The sequence below is a fragment of the Amblyraja radiata genome, chromosome 4 (genome assembly GCF_010909765.2).
Source record: "Amblyraja radiata isolate CabotCenter1 chromosome 4, sAmbRad1.1.pri, whole genome shotgun sequence".
Taxonomy (NCBI): Eukaryota; Metazoa; Chordata; class Chondrichthyes; order Rajiformes; family Rajidae; genus Amblyraja; species Amblyraja radiata.
In genome coordinates, this window is record NC_045959.1 from 43,045,350 (window position 1) to 43,060,286 (window position 14,937).

A 14,937-nucleotide genomic window follows, 5' to 3' on the forward strand; every position below is an offset into this window, starting at 1 on the left:
GGAGGGGAGGGGGGAGAGGGAGAGTGGGGGAAGGGCGCGAGAGGAGAGGGAAGGTGGGGGGAGAGGGAGAGGAGGGGGGAGAGGTATGGGTCTTTTCGTGTATTCTCTTATCTTTCTCTTTCTCTTCTTTTGTCTTCTCTTTCTCTTCCTCTTTCTCTTTTCTTCTCTCCTTCTCTCTCCTCTCTCCACCCTATCTCCCCACCCCCCCCCCCCCCCCCCCCCGAGGACCAGCCAGGGATAAAGACCTTCACAGAAGATTGCCCTATGAGTTGCACAATTGGAATGCTTTTAATGATTAATCAATTTTACCTACCTTGTTGTGTTCTAAGACTGATAATTATGATGTTATATTTATTGTGAGATCTGAAATCGTAATGCCAAATTCTCATATTGGGTTTTGAGAACGTGGTGATACCTTTGACATGAAGATAGACACAAAAAGCTGGAGTAACTCAGCAGGACAGTCTGAAGAAGGGTTTTGACCTGAAACATCACCCATTCCTTCTCTCCAGACATGCTGCCTGTTCCTGTGAGTTACACCAGCTTTTTATGTCGACCAAGTTTAAACCAGCATCTGCAGTTCCATCCTACACATCTCACCTTTGACATGGCTCTTGGTGAGCATGTTGAGAATGAATGAAATATTCATTGATTCTTAGTGCATCCTATAGTTGTGAAGGGAACTGTAAGCTCCGAGACAAAGAACTTGGGTAACAAAATCAAGCTCCAGTTCTTCTGTAATTACGCTCCAGTTCTCAATTGCCATATATAAAAGTACGGTCAGATACAAATACAATACAAACCTTGTTAGCAGCAGCACCACAGGCACATGGACTCAGACAATGTAAATTATAGAAACATGTACATGAATTACACATATTCTGTTAGCAGTAAAAAAAAACCTGTAAATAAAACACAAGCAATTAATGCAAAACACTAATTAAAAAAAACAAGTTCACTTTAAGGCCGGAGGCAGTTCATGGTGTTCCATTGTCGAGGGAGGATTAGGGTAGAACAGCATGACTCAAGACTGAAGAAGGGTTTCGGCCCGAAACGTTGCCTATTTCCTTCGCTCCATAGATGTTGCTGCACCCTATGAGTTTCTCCAGCATTTTTGTGTACCTTCGATTTTCCAGCATCTGCAGTTCCTTCTTAAGCAGCATGACTCAAGAACCTGATGGATGAAATAACTGTTCCTGAGCCTGGTGGTGTGGTACTTCATGCTGCACTGCATGTGATGGCCAAGATCGTTTGGCCCGGCTGGTGAGGATCCTTGAAGATAGTTGCCGCCTTCTTGAATCCATCAGTCTCTGCATCCTCGGTGCTGCTGTATATTTGAATGGCCATACCAGGCAATTGTTAATCATATTAATCAAGGTGGCACAGTGTTGCAGCCAGTAGGGAAGTTGTCTCACAGCGCCAGAGCCCCATGTTCGATCCTGACCTCGGGTGCTGACTGTGTGGAGTTTGCATGTCTCCCTGTGACCACTTGGGTTTCCTCCTGATGCTCCATTTTCCTCCCACATCCCAAAGACGTGTGGGGTTTTAGCTTACTTAGCCTCTGTAATTGCTCCAGTGTGTAAGAAATGGATGCATAAATGGGATAACATAGAACTTATGTGAATGGGAGATCAATGGTCAGCATGGATTAGGTGAATCAAAGCGCCTGTGTTCATGCTGTATCACTAAACTTAACTTAAACTCCAGAGATGCTGCCTGACCCGCAGAGTTACTCCAGCACACTGTCTATCAATACTTCTCATCTCATTTTTGGTCCTTTTGCCAATCATCTTCATTTAATAACCCCTGGTTAATCTTTCAAGCTGTGGAGGGTAATTCCCCTCTGCCTGTTGTTTCTATACCCTGCTAGATTTTGAATGTCACTATCACACATTTAGAGTATCCTGGTGCTTTAAGCAATACATTATTGCCAATCCCAATATCAATTGTTGGATTAGAAATCTCAATGACCTGAGTTAAAATCCCATTATAGCAACAGTGAAATCTAGAGTTAGTTAATAATCTGGAGTAATATAAAATTGCAGGTCATTCATCAACGTGATAGGAAAATTACTAGATTGATAATCCATTGTTCACTTTAGGGAAGGATATCTGCCAGAATTTCGGTTATGGCCTATTTGTGGCTCCAGACACATCATCAGTGTTGACTCTTAAATGGACTTTGAAATGGCCAGTTCAGTTCACCTATTCAGGCAATAGAAGCCTGGACCCTGTAAAATGCATTAAAACCTCTTTGCAGCCTCTCATGACACAAGAATAGCAACTTCATCTTCTTTGGTCCATTCACATGTCTAAAACCTTCCTCACCCTAGCATCATTACAGTAAATCATATTTAAATCCTCTGTAAATGTGATGCCCAGAACTCGACATAATTGGGGCCAAACCAATGATAGAGATGGGCCAAATCAGGATGGAAATGGCTTGGAACTGCATGCTAGGTGCCATTAGATGTATTATGCTGGGTAACCAGATGTATTATGTTGACATTCAAATACAGGTATAAAAATGCTCACCTACGCCTAGAAACTGGATTGGATTCACTAAAAAAGTGCATTATAACGTAGATGCTTAGTTAGCTCAGATCATTTCTATGTCATTCATTAAGTTGCTGTATTTAATATGTATATTTAATTAAAAATCGTGGACATTGTTTATTTAGGAAAGGAATACATTTTATTGATGGAAAAATAGTTGTGGTATTATACATGTTAGCAAGGATTAGTGCGGCTGCTGAGGTATACAGTGTTCATTTCTGGGCACTGTTCTATTCTGGGTTACTGTGCTGGGATTACATTGCTCTGGCAGAGGAATTGCACAATCATAAATGGCCCAAATGTTCAGCAATTCACAGCCACAGTATGCGATTGAAGTATTACATTTCTGCTTTGTTTATTTGTGTACATTTAAGCATGTGTAAAAAGCCAGCCAATTTGTTCACAGTTGATTTACACCTTTCTCCTTCAGACGAACTCAATGGACCCCTTACAAAACTAAATAAATGAACATTGGAAACCATACTGCCAGTTTCCCTGTGCACAAAAAACAAACCTCACAAATAAGCTGCATCTTAGCAATTCTGTTAACATAAATGCATATAATTGCAGGTAGTGTGTCCAATACTCCCTGTAATATTGAATTTGAAATCAAAGGGTGTCAGGGGTTATGGGCAGAAGGCAGGAGAATAGGGTTGAGAGTGAAAGATAGATTCGCCATGATTGAATGGCAGAATATACTTGACGTGCCGAATGGCCTTAAGGGCCTTTCCCAAGTTATTCACGAATTCTCCCGAGTTTCCCCCTTGATTCAAACTTGCAGAATGTTCGTAACTGGTTCGTAGGAGGCCGTAGGAGTCCGTGGATATATCATAACGGCTCGTTATGCCAGCCGTAGGTACTTGGGGCATCAGGTAAGTCGGGACGTTTTTTCCAGCCTGATAAAAAATGTCCACGAGTAAAAAAATAGTAGGGAGCATGCCCCGAGTACCTATGGCTGGCATAACGAGCCGGTACGATATATCCACGGACCCGTTACGAACATTCTGCGAGTTTGAATCAAGGGGAAAATGCGGGAGAATTTGTGAATAACTCGGGAAAATTCGTGAATAACTCGGGAAAGTGGGACAGGCCCTTTATTCTTCTTCTAGAACATGAACTTATGAAAGCCGCTTATTTGAAAGCCGTTTATTTTGAGAATTGTTTTGAGAATTCTTCTTCCATCACTATGATGTTCTCAGTTCGAGACCCAATCTAGCCAAGACCTTCCGCGGAATTGAACTTCTGAATCACGGAGATCTCCAGAGCACAGCACATTGGAATGGTAGGAGGTGGTGAGGTAGGCCCCAGTATTGATCAAATTGCACTGGAGTTCAGTCTTTAGTTAAAATAATTGGATCTATTTAATAAGTAAATAAAAGAAAGTATTTGGGGAGAGAACACAATTAGGCATGAGATGGATTATTTTTACACAGGGGCAGTACAGACTCTATAGTCAGTACCGTCTCTACAATCCTAATAGCCTCATTCCATGCTGTAACCATATTGTGTCTGTGATTCATTATAAGAATTAACAGGAGCATTCTATTTGATGAACTTCTTAATTAGCACACAGTTCATCTCACTTACAGTACCTCAAGTGAATTTATGACTCCCCAGGATTGGCTTCTGGAACAGGCCCTGTTATATTATGCTGGAGATGTCTTTGCATACTGGAAAAATTCCAGGGAGAAATCAATAATAACATTTTTCACATTGACAAATGGATTTATTTTTCATGTCTTACAATTATATATTTTTTTCAGAAATATTATACAATACAATACAATACAATACGGTTTATTTGTAACATTACACATAAAGTGCAAGTTAAATGAATATGTCATAATTATAAAGAACACACACAAAAACACAATAAAAATTTAACATAAACATCCACCACAGCATTCATCACTGTGGTGGAAGGCACACAATTTGGCCAGTCCTCCTCCATTTTCCCCCGTGGTCGGGACCTCACATCTCCGCAGCCGTTGCTGCGGGCGTCCAGATGGTAAAAGGACAAGGTACAAGTCCAGAGTCGGCTCTTCCCCACCGGAGACCGCGCGCGGCTTTAAGTTGGTGTAGGGCGCAGGCCGGCGGTCGAAGATTTAAAGTTTAAAGTTTCCGCCGCGCCGCAGTCAGAAGCACCGCAGACCGCAGGGTCGGCGGTCGAAGCTCCCCTCCACGGGTGATGGTAAGTCGCCACCGTGCCTGCGGGTAGAAGTTGGCCGCGGGCCGGCAGTGATGGCTTCTTCTTCCCCCGGGTCCCCCACGAGGGATCCCGGGCTGTAGACGCCGCGCCAGCTTGAGCTGTGCAGACCGCGGCTTCAGGCTGCCGGCTGCCCCGGGCCAGTGAAACGGAGCGCTCCCCTCCGGCGAGCCCCAGCGAGGGCTCGCCCGCTCCATGCTGAGAGTCCACGCTGCGCCCGCCACTGAAGCCTCGGGCGCGTCTCCGGGAAAGGCCGCGTCGATCCTTGCTGTTAGGCCACGGGGGAGGCGACCTGGAAAAAGTCGCCTCTCCATGGAGCAGGCGGCCGAAACGGTTTCCCCCTCACCCCCCCACACAAAACACACAAAGATACATTAAAAACATACTTTAAAACATACTAAAAAAATAAAAAAAGTTGAAAAAACTAACGCGCTGCTGACAGGGCTGCCGCCATTGCAGCGCCCCCACCGATACACTGATATCCGAGGTCAACTTTGACTGCACCATTCCTGACCATACAAAGTTGCATTTAAAACTCACTTTGGCTTTTGGGCCTACACTTGGTTTGTGCATAACAAATTGGTTCAATAACAACTTCCAAGTTATTTGCAACAATGACAGTTTTTTTCTTTATGAGAGAAGTCTATTTTGTCTTCTTATGGAATGATCATAAAAAAGGCATCTCTCTGGATTTTCCCGTTTTCCCCTAACTGACCATTTTACTACTCATTGCTACTCAACAACTGTATTGTATGCATTCATTCTGCATTGTGTACTTTTATTGTTATGTACAGTAATTAATTCATCAAGTCTCAAATAGTGGTTTGTTGAAAATGTTATTTTTCTCACTGCAATCCTTTCATCTTATTTAATTTTCGTAATGCATAATTTGCATTCAATTTGCATTCATGGATATTTTTATAGTGGCTTTGTGTTGTGGAGAATTCTACAGAGTGAACATTTGCGTCACCTATTGTGAGGGTAGAAATCCAAGATAATAATGTTAAGTTGAAAGGGGTAAGTAAGAAAGCTTCATGTTTAAACATGGGGATTGTAATTCACAATTAATTTGTGCCCAATGATTCCAGTGTAGGCAGCATGACTTCTTTGCTTCCAGCAAATTTCAATAATTGCACCACTCTAATCAGCACTAGCCTTGTTTTAATGGGCTGTACAGATCAAAAAATATCAATATCAATATTGTGACTGATTATCTCTGGTCAAAGCAACAATTCGCCTCATAGGAGAAAGGGATCTCCAAGCATGGTGTATCCAATGATTGCACCAGGGCAGAGGAAGTGCAAACTGCTAGAGCAACTCAGCGGGTCAGGCAGCATCTCTGGAGAAAACAGGATAGATGACGTTTCGAGTCTGAACCCTTCCTCAGACTCAGATTTTTTCTCCAGAGATGCTCCCTGATCCGCTGAGTTACTCCAGCGCTTTGTGTTTACCTTTGATATTAACCAGCACCTGCAATTCGTTGTTTCTACAGAGGAAGTACAAGCATGGTGAAATCTTTTGTACCCACAGGGGACATACAATTAGGATGTAGTGCTAATGGTTGCCCTGGAGTTAAATGGTAGGAGTCTGGATGAAGTGTGGTAAGACGATCAACTGTTGTCAAGACAAATGAAAGTAACTTCCAGCACTGCAACCCACCAATGGCATCACTGGAACTATTCACTAGACTATCTCTTGGTTTTAATGCATCAGGTATCTTTGCCTATCAGAAATTCAATTGCACACAATTCATATTGCTGTCTGCCTGAAACCCACATCTCATAGCATACACACATGTGGTGTACTAAGAATGCCACATCACTCAAGAACTATTTCACATCCAGGATGGCAGGGTGGCGCAGCAGTAGAGTTGCTGCCTTACAGCGCTTATAGCGCCAGAGACCCGGGTTCGATCCCGATTACGGGTGCTGTCTGTATGGAGTTTGTACGTTCTCCCCGTGACCAAGTGGGTTTTCTCCGAGATCTTTGTTTTTTTCCTCCCACACTCCAAAGACGTACAGGTTTTTAGGTTAATTGGCTTGGTATAATTTAAAATTGTCCCTAGTGTGCATAGGATAATGTTATTGTGCAGGGATCACCGGTCGGTGCGGACTCGGTGGGCCGAAAGGCCTGCTTCCATGCTGTTTCTCTAAACTAAATTAAACTAATAACCTCTTATTTTATTTCCTTATGCAAGGGAGAAGACCATTTGCCCCATCAAGTGTAACTAAAGGACAGTAGGTGCACCTACAAATATTGGCCAGCTCTGGTCGAGTTGGCCAATACTGGCTTAGCAATTACTACAGCTGTAGCCAGCAAGGAGTCTTAAACCATTGAAAATGCAGATGTCTTCCCTCTGACATTCCATTTCTATGGTCCAGCTAAATGAAAGGCAAGAGTCAAGGAGCTGAATTGTCCATTCCTGCATTTATTTCAAGTGTTCTTGTGCATTCCTCCTGATGTCCAATGCACCTCTTACTCGCCACTCTTACTTCACCCCCTTCCCAAATCACAACCTCTCTCTCTAGCAACTTTCTTCTTTCATATACTCAGCAAAGAGCATGGCCAGTCAGTGAAGGAAGAGCAAGAAAAACGAGATGAAGGTTTGGTGGGCCAAAGGGCCTTGTTTCATGCTGTATATTTAAACTAAACTATAAACCCTATCAATGATTTTGCACTTTCAGCCAACCATCCTTGATAGTGGCAATGTGCATAATATGAGATGGAAATGGAATCTGCCACCGCTGAGACCTTGGACATGAATGGCAGGGCAGTAGGCAAAGATGATGTCAATACCATAATGATACGATACGATAGAACTTTATTTGTCCCAGGAGGGAAATTGATCTACCAGCAGTCATAAAAACACGAAATACATAAAACATGAAATTAAAGTGAAGAGTGGAAAGGATTGGGGATGGGGTGGGGGGGAGGAAAGTCAGTCTCAGTCTACACCACAACAGAGGGGGAGGAGTTGTACAGTTTGATAGCCACAGGGAAGAAGGATCTCCTGTGACGTTCTGACCTGCATCTTGGTGCATTATCAGAGATCTCCGTTGTAGGGTGCACAAAAAATGACTTTATGGGGAAGAGAATGACTTTAAGGATGAGCCCTTCCTTTCCAGAATGAAAGAGCAATTTTGCTCACACAGTGGCAGACCCAACTAAGATACAACGTCCTCCATGAAAGTGCAGAATGGAGAGCCAGTGAAATCGCATTCCCTGTTGATCTATTGTGGCAGTAGGCAAGGACTGTTCACAATGCCACTGTGCCGTATCTTAAATAGGAAGTCCTCATTTCCTCCTCCCTTGCTAGAAGTTATTGCATGGCTTTGCACAGCCTGCCTCATGCCGTAGCAGGCTTTGAAATGAAAACCAGGAGCAAAAAATTAAAAAGTGAGGAACTTAGCGGGTCGGGGAGCATCTGTGGAGGATATGGACAGACAACTTTTCGGGTTGCGATTCTTCTTCAAACTGATGGAGGAAGAGGGGGAGGAAGCTGGAAAAGAGAGGTGTGGCTGGGCCTGGCAGCTGATTAGCAGATGGGTGGTGTAGGACATAAAGGCTGGAGGTGAAAAGAAAATGAAAAGGGTATCAGATAAGGAAAGAGGAAGAGGAGTGCAATGTAAAGCAGGAAGGAGTGATGTGGGTAGAAGGGGACAGTGGAGAGGGGAAAGAAGGGGGACAAAAGAGAAAGATGCGACTTGGAATGAGGAGGGGATAGAAACAGGCAGAGTAGAGTGATGGGAGATGGTGGGAGAAATGTGGGCACTCCAGGGCGGAGTGATGGGAAGGGGAAAGAGAAGGGGGAGGGAAGGCGGGTATTACTTGAAATTAGAGGATTCAATGTTCATACCGTTGAGTTGTAAGCTTCCTAAGCCGAATATGAGGTGGTTTACTTGCCAGGATCCTGGTTTCCTTGATGTTGGCTGGAGTGGAGAAGAAAGTTCCGCCAAGCTTAAAGGTCCGTTAAGATCTATAACGAAGCAGAGATGACAAGAACAGTTAATACCCAGAACATAGTGCTGTGCAATGCTGTAGAAGGTTTCAGCTGAAAAAGCAACAGATGTTACTGGTACTGTAGTTCAAAAAGTTGCAAGATTTAAACTAGTGGCACGGTGTCACAGATCTTAAGCCCTTAATCCCCTTGTCTGCTGATGTTTAAGGGCTATATTCGCACAAATATACTCGTAGAATTTTCAGTGGAGTGGAAAATCAAATAAGTTTCATAGAAACAGAAAATAGGTACAGCAGTAGGAAAGTCTTCGAGCCTGCACTGCCATTCGATATGATCATGGCTGATCATTCAACTCAGTATCCCATCCCTGCCTTCTCTCCATACCCCCTGATCCCTTTAGCCACAAGGGCCACATCTAACTCCCTCTTAAATATAGCCAATGAACTGGCCTCAACTACCTTCTGTGGCAGAGAATTCCACAGATTCACCACTTGAAAGCCCTTGCAGAGATATGTGTTTCATCTTTAGCCACATGTGAAGTTCCAGAAGAGTGGTGGGCGGCCCATGTTGTACCATTATTTAAGATTGGCAGAATGAAAAAAATTGTGAACTGCAAGGCTGTGAGCCTGACATCAATGGTAGGTAAATTATTGGAGGGTTTCTGAGTGATAAGATCAACCAGCATTTGGATAGATAAGGACAGATTAATGATAGTCAGTGCTTATATGAGTGCGGGAAACTATGTCTCAGAAATCTGGTAGATTTTTCTGAAGAGGTAACCATGAGGGTTGATGAAGGTGGTGGATGTTGTTTGTATGGATTTCAGTAAGACTTTTGACAAGGTAGACTGGAACATTAAATGAAATGGGATCGGTGAGAGTTAACTAATTGGATGCATAATAGGCTTGATGGGTAGGAAGAAGTGGGTGATGGTAGAAGGTTGCTTTTCGTCCTGTGACTAGCGGTTTGCCACATGCATTGTGCTAGACATATTGTCATTTCCCACATATATATGATGTGAATGAGAATATATTAAGTTGGTTAATAAATTTGCAAATGGCACTACAATATGTGGTTTCATGATGGGATAATCCCATCAACAAATACAGTGGGATCTTGATCAGCTGGGTCAAGGAATGGCAGATGACATTCAATTCAGGTAAATGTGAGGTGTTGTATTTTGAGAAGTCATATCAGGGAAGGACTCACATTGAATGGTAGGGCCTTGGAGAGTGTCGTAGAACATGGAACATAGGTGTACAAGTATTTAGGTCACTGAAAATGGCATTACAGGTAGACAGGTGGTTAAGCAGATGGTTGACACACTGACCTTCATCAGTCAGTGCACTGAACATGTTATGAGGAGTTGGGACGTTATGTTGCAGTTGTAAGATGTTGTTAAGGCTGCACTTGTAGTATTGTGTATAGTTTTGGTTACCCTACTTTTGGAAAGACAACATTCAGTTTCAAAGTGTACAAATAATCGAGCATGGGTCTCTGGAGCTGTGAGGCAGCTGCGCCACTGTGCTTTCAATGCACAGTAGTATGAAGCAGGCTCTTCCATGCTTAAATTTCAATAATTTACCATGATATTTCATACCAGTGGAAGGGGGACCATTTATCTATGCTCATGTTGCTTGTTCATGTTGCCTGTTAGATGCAATGACTAGGCCTATCATGGGCTAGGTTGAATAATAGCATTCTGGGACCCACATTTATCTCTGGAATACGAATTAGGGCCACGATAGTTGACCTGTTATCCAGAAGACAGTTTACTGATAGACAGCTTTGCTGATTCATTCAAGGTGCTACGATTGACTCATGGCATGGAATGAACATAGAAACTGCGTCAAAAGTTTGAATCATTGACGTATACAGCCGTCCCTGCTAATTGATTAATTTATATTCCCTTACAATATGATTAGTCACTACTAATAATGTTCCATGCCTACACATTTGCAGGGGACCTGTCAAATACCATTATCTAATAGGTGAGTAGGTGTCTAAAAATTGTTCAAATATGGAATGCATTACTGTGTTGTAGATTCAACAAGAAAGGGCACCTTTTATCTGTAGAGGAATAGGTAATTATCTGCACAGGTTACCAACTGATTGCGCTTGACAAGCATTGGCCAAAAGCAGATCATTGTACGACATTCTTCAAAAAGAATGGAGTGCTCCTGTTGCAATTCTCAATCCTAAACATGGGGACAATCCAAAAACAACCTGAATGTTACCGAATGTGTGGAACTCATTGCCACAGAAGGCTGAGGAGGCCAAGTCAGTGGATATTTTAAGGAAGAGATAGACAAATTCTTGATTAGAACGGGTGCCAAGGGTTATGGGGAGAAGGCAGGAAAATGGGATTAGGAGGCAGAGTAAGTCATGATTGAAAGGGGGAGTAGTCTCGATGGGCCGAATGGCCTAATTCTATTCCTATAACTTGTGAACTTGTGAACATGACCCTGACTGATGCTGCTTCCAAATCATTTTCTGTGTAACTCTTGTATGCAGAGAATTTATGAATTTATGGTTTACTGAGAAAAATATGTCATCCTTCAAGCAACAATGGGCTCATGACTCGAGCACGAAGGGTAGTTAAATTAAATTCGCCAATGACGTGTTTGCCAGTTTTTAATTAATAAAAGTAAATTCCTTTATATATTTAATTTCTTGTACAACATCCTTATGTGGTTACTTAGTTTAGTTTAGAGATACAGCGTGGAGACAGGCCCTTCGGCTCACCGAGTTCGTACTGACCAACAATCATCCGCACACTAGTTCTACGTTATCCCAGTTTCGCCTACTCCACATTACGTGTAATTTACAAAAGCCAAACAACCTGCAAACCTCCACGTCTTTGGAATGGGGATGAAACCGAAGCACCATATGGTCACAGGGAGATTGTACAAACTTCGTATAGACAGTACGTATAGTCAAGATAGAAGCTGGGTCTTTGGCACAGTGAGGCAGCAACTCTATCACTGTGCGCACCCATTATTATCAGATTGTCTGAAAAAGCAGTCTTAAATAGCATTGCTGAAAGGTTTTGATGCACATAACAGAGATTAAGTTGTCGGTCCGTGTGTGATGCTCATCTGTTGGCCAGCGGTGTTATTTTGGAGCTTCATGTACAAGTTGGTGCCCTCACTGAATCACACGCAGCCAAACAATTGTAAAGTAGCAGCAAGAGTCCCCTGCGACACTATTTGATGAAATCACCATTTACTTCCAAGTTAGTTTCTATCGATTTCTTCCGGCGGATGCAACATATTCATTTTGGGGATGCATTTTGCAATTACTAATTTTTAACTGTTAATTATTGGTCTTTTTAAGTATTTATTGCTCTCAGGTAGTGTCCACATTGTATTCTATGTATTTTCTGTCTGCGTTCGTTTTGAATCTGTGGGTTTGTTGGTTGGGAGCTTCTGGACATCTGAATTTCCCTGAGGGGATCAATAAAGTATTTATTATTATTATTATTATTATTATTATTATTATTATTATTATTATATTCACCTGTTTTCAATAATTCCTACTGTGGTTTCAAGTTTCTAAAGTGTTCTGGCATTGCTACACCAATTTTGAAGGACTTTCAGCTGAGTTTGAGGCTGTAGTACTAACCTTTTAGCAAAAGACTGAGCTGGTAAGTCCTTCTCTAATAGAGTGTTGCAGGCAGAATGTGTAGAGTCAACTCAGAATAGAAGCTGCTTCAATGTGTTCAGGGAGCAGTCCTCTTACCTGATCTCAGTGATGGCCAACATTAGATGGAAAGCTCAAGCGACTGTGGGCTGAGAAAGCCTGGAACAGCCCGGACTGATGTGTAACAGCAAGGGCATTGGCAAAGCAGCAGTATAAATGCTGTCATCCTGAGGGTGGATGGCAGCGCAATGATCCACAAAGCCTTGGCCATTTCCCTAGGGTAACGCTGCTGCAATCCTAGTCATTTGTTTGAGGACAGATTGCTGGATTGCTGTGACAACCGGCAAGTCTCTTTGAACACTGATATCAGTACCCTGGTGACAAGAATCTGAGCTTGAAGGGCAGAAAAATAACCTTGCATGATATCTACGTGAGCTTCAACTGCTACATTCAGAGTTTCAGTGGAAGCTACCTAATCTGCTGTGGGAACTAAGATCAGTCATTAGCCCCTGATCGGCATTGACCCAAGAAATATTTATTGAGTCAAATGCCAGCTCTGTGTTGGATAGTATAAGATCTAAGCTCTATAAATATTGCTGCAGTGCCAGCCTGGTTCAAAACTCCCCACTTTTCTTGTCATTAGACAGCCTTTTCTCAGGCTTCGAACTATATACATACATACCCCTTCACCATCTTTATAACTTAGCCAAACAAAACCCTCATCTGAATCCTCTGCGGCAGAATTGGTGCCTGGCTTCACCCTTTGTCTGCAGTGCACCAATGCCCAGTAATCTCTCCACCTTTAGATGCTGTATCAATTGTAAGGCATAAATGGCATTTCAAATGGCATCTGCATGTCCTCTGTTTAAGAAAGAACTGCAGATGCTGGAAAAGTCGAAGGTAGACAAAAAACTGGAGAAACTCAACGGGTGAGGCAGCATCTATGGAGCGAAGGAATAGGCGACGTTTCGGGTCGAGACCCTTCTTCGGTGACCTCAGGATTTAGCAAGTAAAAAGAACATTAGGAATGATACTGAAAAACCTGTTAATTCATTTTCCTCTTGTGTACCAATGTACAAAACAAGTTTATAAACCTTAAGAGTCAATTACTAAGGTGAGGTGACAAATTATCTCCTACAATAATCCTCAACACTGATGCCCTCCAAGAATGTGTTCTCAGCCCCCTTCTATACCTCTCATACCCTCATGACTGTGCAGACAAATATAAATTCAACTCAATTTAGATGTTCGCAGACAACACCATCATAGTGGGCCAGACATCAAATAATGATGAGACAGAGTACTGGAAGGAGATTGAGAAACTCGCAATCTGGTGCCAAAACAACAGCCTTTCCCTTAATGTCAGCAGGACGCTGGAGATTGTGATTAACTTCAGGAAGCCAAGCAGTACACACACCCCAATATACATTGATGGCACTGAAGTAGAGAGGAGGCAATCTTCAAATTCATAGAAATATATATTACCAGCAATTTGTCCTGGACCAGCAACATCGAAGCATTGGCCAAGAAAGTATATCAATGCCTCTACTTCTTTAGAAGGCTTAGGAAGTTTGGCATGTCTCACCACCCCTCATCAACTTCTGCAGTTGCGCCATAGAAAGCATTTTATCGGGAATGCATTGCAGCATGGTTCGGAAACAGGTCCATCCAAGACTGCAAGAAATTGCAGAGTTGTGGTGTACCCCAGACCATCACGCAAACCAACCTCCCTTCCATGGTCTCCATCTACACTTCACGCTGCCGTGGCATAATCAAGCACCAGTCTCACCCTGCTTACTCTCTCTTCTTCCCTCTCCCATCAGGTAAGAGGTACAGAAGTTTGAAAACATATACCTCCAGATTTGGACAGTTTCTTCCCGCTTGTTATCAGACATCTGAACCATCCTCTCAGCAGCTAGAGTGCGATCCTGACCTCCCAACGACCTCATTGGAAATCTGTAAACTATCTTTAATCAGATATACTAAATGATATACTCCCTATCTCCTTATCCTGTATCTGTAACTGTGGACGACTTATTTGTAATTATAGTTTTTTTGTCGACTGGACAGCACGTAACAAAAAAGCTTTCCACTGTACCTCAGTACATGTGCCAATAATAAACCAACAAAAGTCTTAATGTAGAGTGCCCTTTGAGATAACCACCTTTACTTCCCACCATACTAAGTCTAGGTGATATATTAGCAGCATGACATGCAAGGAATTTACATAGAAACATAGAAAATAGGTGCAGGAGTTGGCCATTTGGCCCTTCGAGCCAGCACCGCCATTAAATATGATCACGGCTGATCATCCAAAATCAGTCATGCTTTCTCCCTATATCCCGCTTTCTCCCCATATCCCTTGATTCCGTTAGCCCAAAGAACTATATCTAACTCTCTCTTGAGAACATCCAGTGAATTGGCCTTTGCTGCCTTCTGTGGAAGAGAATTCCACAGATTCACAACTCTCTGGGTGAAAAGGTTTTTCCTCATCTCAGTCCTTAATGGTCTACCCCTTCTTCTTAATTTATTGCTGATGCAACTTTTAAAATTTAAATAATTAATAATTGATACA